At 40.8% G+C, this 5000-nt stretch overlaps 1 protein-coding gene across 1 annotated transcript in view; it reads right to left on the reverse strand.

Moving 5' to 3' along the window:
- Window positions 1-5000, reverse strand: part of LOC128431094 (uncharacterized) — an 870493-nt gene that overhangs the window by 791572 nt on the left and 73921 nt on the right. The gene's annotated exons all lie outside the window — the stretch shown is intronic.

A 5000-nucleotide genomic window follows, 5' to 3' on the forward strand; every position in this document is an offset into this window, starting at 1 on the left:
ATTATCAAAAATACCAATTTATATATACAAACGACATTCATCTGTAAATATTTACACAAAACAATGACATACACACAGGAATCACATTCATGTTAAGGGATAACAAAACTCAAAAAATGATAAAAAAGAAAGAAAAATAAATCACTTAATAATAACACGTGCGCCTGATAAACATAGAGGCACACTCAGAAATTAAATGCTAGTTTCCCTTCCGATGTTACAGATATAAAGCCACACCCGTCAATAAAACATTCAGCAAAGTCCTCAGCACCATATTTAAAGATCAAACCCACATTTCTCCTGACAACCGATTCAAACAAATCCCACACATGCACCTTTTTCCCCTCAAAATGAGCAAGATTCCTTCTTGACATAATAGCATACCTTACATGGCTTAACACAAAATTAAACAAACGAACATTCACATCTTTCCTTTTCCCATTTACTCCAAACAGCAACATTTTGTTCCATTCATATGCCTTTACAAAACCCATTTCCCAGTTTTTAAACAGCATATCTTTTAACTTCAAAACAAAACTACGTAGACATTCACATCGGATATATATATGTAACAAGTCTTCTGGCTCAGTTTCACACACGTCACATTCTCTTTTGTTCTCTTTGTTAATCTGATGCAGCACCGTGTTTACATAGATCCTGTTGTGTCTCGTCATGAAGTCATTGTTTTCACATTCTATTGCATTATATTTGATTTGGAGGTTTTCCCATATCAACTGTACATTCATACCTGGCAGAACCCTCTCCCACATTTGTTCTGATGCCGGTCTTTTCAACAGTTTCGCTATCAGTTCTAAATATATGTTTTTTACTTTTAATTCTTTAAACTCTTTTTTTGCATCATTTTTAACAAACACTAGTTTAGGTAAAGGTCCATCCCCTGTCCTCACACACTCTCTCTCAATCAAATACCTCCAGTCTACAGGCATACTCCCCTTAATTATATCATACATTTTTACAATCATATCTCTCCTAGCATCCTCATCCCATTCTCTTACGCAGTCTACCATTGCCTGCCCAGGCAGAAACCCAGGCACAAACTCATAGACCATGTCCTTTACTTGCCTAATTCCTGCATCCATGAAAACCTTATTGTATAGCATTTTGTTGTTATGCTGTATTATAGGATTGAGAAAAACGGGATTATTCATTACTTCGGTTACATTACTACAGTTGTATGATATGTTGGGTAGGAATTCTCCCCACGCTCTGAACACCTCTTGGTAGAAAGAAGGCACTTTTTCATACATTGGTTCTTTCAAAACCATAAGCAGACTATTCTCTCCACATCTACCAGCCATCTGAACATACATTTTAAAGAATTGTTTCCACCCATAGTCATTCACATCATGGAGATACTTCTTCACTGTTTTAACCCTCAGTGCTTTACGTTTTGTGTCAATGTCCACCAGTTTTAGCCCTCCCTCACTGTACCCTGCTATCAACGTTTTGTGGGATATCCTCGCACCCTTCCCATCCCACAAGAAGTTTGAAGTCAGCTGATTTAATTCAGATAGAACCCCTACCGGAAGATCTAGTGCGCCCAAAACATACACACATTTGGATAATAATAAGGAATTAACAACTATTACCTTACCTTTTAATTTCAATTTCCTCTGCTTCCATGCATTTAAAGTGTGTTTTATCTTATTTATCACTCTTGTCCAAGTGATATCTCTTGCTTCCTTTTCGTTTGGACCTATGTTTACTCCTAAAACTTTGATGCAGTCCACCACTCTAAATGCAATCATACTGTCAACCCTATCCCCCTCCTGACCTATACACATTAGTTCCGATTTTTCTATATTCACTTTAGCCCCTGCTGCCCTCCCATATGTTCCCATGTGTTTCATAATTATATTGATGCTGTCCATATTTTCTACTGTTATTGTCATGTCATCCGCATATTGTTGAATTATATTAATTTTCTCACCTGGTATTTGTATTCCTTTTATATTACTATCTTTTTTTATAAGGACAGCAAAGGGTTCGATAGACATGCTATACAACAGTGCTGATAAAGGACAGCCCTGTCTCACTGACCTCTCCAAAGCAAAGGTGTCTGTCATCAGACCATTACATTTGACCCTACTCTTAGCTTCCTTATACAGCAGCCTGATCCAACTCACTATTCTATCCCCAAACCCAAATTCTTTCATAGTCCGAAACAAGAACTCATGCTCCACTCTATCAAAAGCCTTATTCAAATCTACACTCAACACAATCCCAGACTGTTCTTTCATGTGCCTAACAACGTCCCTCACTGTCCCTATTATATCTGCTATGTCTCTCCCTTCGACACTATATGCCTGTGTCGGTGATATTATTCCTCCCATTACCTTCTTAATCCTATACGCTAAAACCCTTGTTAATATCTTATAGTCACTATTCAATAAACTAATTGGCCTATAATTCCCTAACTCCAACCTACTCCCTCTATTTTTAAATAATATTGTGATTACCCCAGTAGCCATGGATTCTGGAACCAGTTGTCCCTCTTCCATGCTTTGATATATCATTAGCAGTATGGGTGCCAACACATCAGCAAACTCTTTGTAGAATTCACTGCTCAGGCCATCTGAACCAGGGCTTTTATTGTTTTTTGCATTTTTAATTGCTATTTGTATTTCTTCTACTGTAATCTCTCTGTCACACATGTCTTGCTCGTCTGCTGATATCCTTGCATCCACACCACTCAAGACCTCATCAATACATACTTTTTCTGTATTCCCTTTTTTATACAAGTTTTTATAGAAGCCTTCCACTGTATTCAAGATGCTAACCAAATCATTTACCTTCTCCCCATTTTCATTCTGTAGTTCGTTTATATAATTATTTTCCTGCTTATTTTTTTCCAGGTTTAGAAAGTACGCTGTGCACCTTTCCCCCTCTACAGCATACTGTACTCTACTCCTTACTATCGCCCCATCACATTTATTTTTCTCACAATCTTTTAGTTGCCTTCTCATCTTCAGATAATCTTGTATATTATAATTTCCATCTTTGTCTGCTTTCCCTGCTTCTTCGTTTAAGTTATTTTGTATCTCTTTCTCTACCTGATCCATTCTGAAGTTCTTTTGCTTGGAATAGTATATGCTTTTCTTTTTAACTTTTTCTTTCAAATTTTCCCACCAAATACAAATATTATCTTTGTTTAATCTGTTCTCTATTTCTTCTTTGATACATTTTGCTATCATCTCTTTATATGAATCCTCTCTTAATAAGCTGTTGTTTAGGCACCACATTCCTCCACCTACATTCCTTATACATACGTCCTTTAACCTCAGCGACAGGATTGCATGATCACTAAGAGTGGTAAAATTATATTTCACCTCTTTTATTTGGCTGACAATGTTTTCCTTAACTAGGACGAGGTCTATTCTACTCTGTCTAAGGGTCCCCATAACCACCTGCCTCCGCGAAAACACTTTTCGTTCTGCATTTTCCTCCCTCCATACGTCCACCATTTTGTGTTCTGCCATCATGCTTTTCAAAAAGTTCCTTGACCCATCATACCTGTATTTTACATTATTTGAATAATCTAGTCTTGATAATTTTACATTATAGTCACCAACCATCATACAATCTCCCGTGCACAGAACCTCCAAGTCCTCAAAAAAACCCTTTCTCAGTTCCTCCACGTTTGGTGCATAGATATTGATTAATTTGTATGTGTTTTTATTGTGGACAAATTCTATCGCTATCACACGTCCATTCCCTCCACAAAAGGTTTGCTTGACACCACTAACAGACCTCTCTCTGACAAGGATTGCCACTCCACATGCCTTCGCACTCCCATTGTCTATAAATATGGGCCCTTTCCAAATCTTTCCAAGGGTTTCCACAAGTTCATTATCCCAATGCGTTTCTTGAAGGCACAGTATGTCAGATTTACAGAGTTCAATCGTTCTTTCTATTTTGATCATGTTCCTTAGGCCGTTTGCATTTAAGGATGTTATTATGACCATAGTAATGGTGAAAAGAAAAACACAGCTTTCCAGAGATGCTCGATTGTTCATACCTTCCGCTCTTTTGGCTCCCTTTTGTCCCTCTTTTTTCTCATTCTCTTCCTGCTGGCTTTCACCGCCTCGTAGTCCATCGACTCTCCTTCTCCCGATGTTCTTGTCTCCACCACCTCCATGCTCGAATCGTCTGGCTCCTTAGGTGAAGCAGTCGCAGCAGCAGCAGCAGCAGCAGCAGCAGCAGCAGCAGCCCCGCCGTCCCTTGGAGCCTCACTGCAATCCGGGGCCTCCACCTCTCCTGGTCGGTCGCCTCTTCGTTCACTCGCCCGGGCTGAGGGAGTTTTGGGCGCTTTGCTAGCACCTTCCTCCATACTTTGCCCGGATGCTCCTCCCGTCATGCAACCCGTCTCACCGGACACTCCATCCGCACTGCTGCCGATGGTGGATGGGGTAATTTCACCCCCGCTGGCAGCTCCGGTGTCCTCGTCCTGCTGTCGTTGCTCCTCCTCGGACCAGGAAACGCGCTCGTCGCCGCCGGCTGGCTCCGCGTCCACCGTCCTCTCCTCTCCGCGCCTCCCCCCCTGCAAGTCACACTCCCTAGCATAGTGTCCCTGGCGCTTGCATTTATAACAGTTGAAGTCTGGGCATTCTCTCAAAATATGTCCTCGCTGGATGCACAGCCTGCAGACCTTCACCTGCCTGTCATGAATTACACGGAAGTACTCCCCTCCGTCTAGTGTCTCGAACTTTGCTGAGTAGGGCAGCGACTGTACAAGTTCAGTAAATTGTACTTTACAGAACCTTGTCCCGTCCACCACGTCTGTCCCAGGCCATTTCCTTCTTTTGATGGGCGAAATCGCCCTCACGCCCCACGTTGAGAGTTTCTGCCTAATTTCAGCATCAGTGATATAAGATGGCAAGTTTAGAAATTAAACAACAATTTCATTGCTGCGAACTTCCTTGGCAGTCACCCGAGTGTTTTCGATTTTGAAGCCATCTAATAACCTTGTCTTGCCCTTT

This window comes from Pleuronectes platessa, chromosome 24 (assembly GCF_947347685.1).
Source record: "Pleuronectes platessa chromosome 24, fPlePla1.1, whole genome shotgun sequence".
Classification (NCBI taxonomy): domain Eukaryota; kingdom Metazoa; phylum Chordata; class Actinopteri; order Pleuronectiformes; family Pleuronectidae; genus Pleuronectes; species Pleuronectes platessa.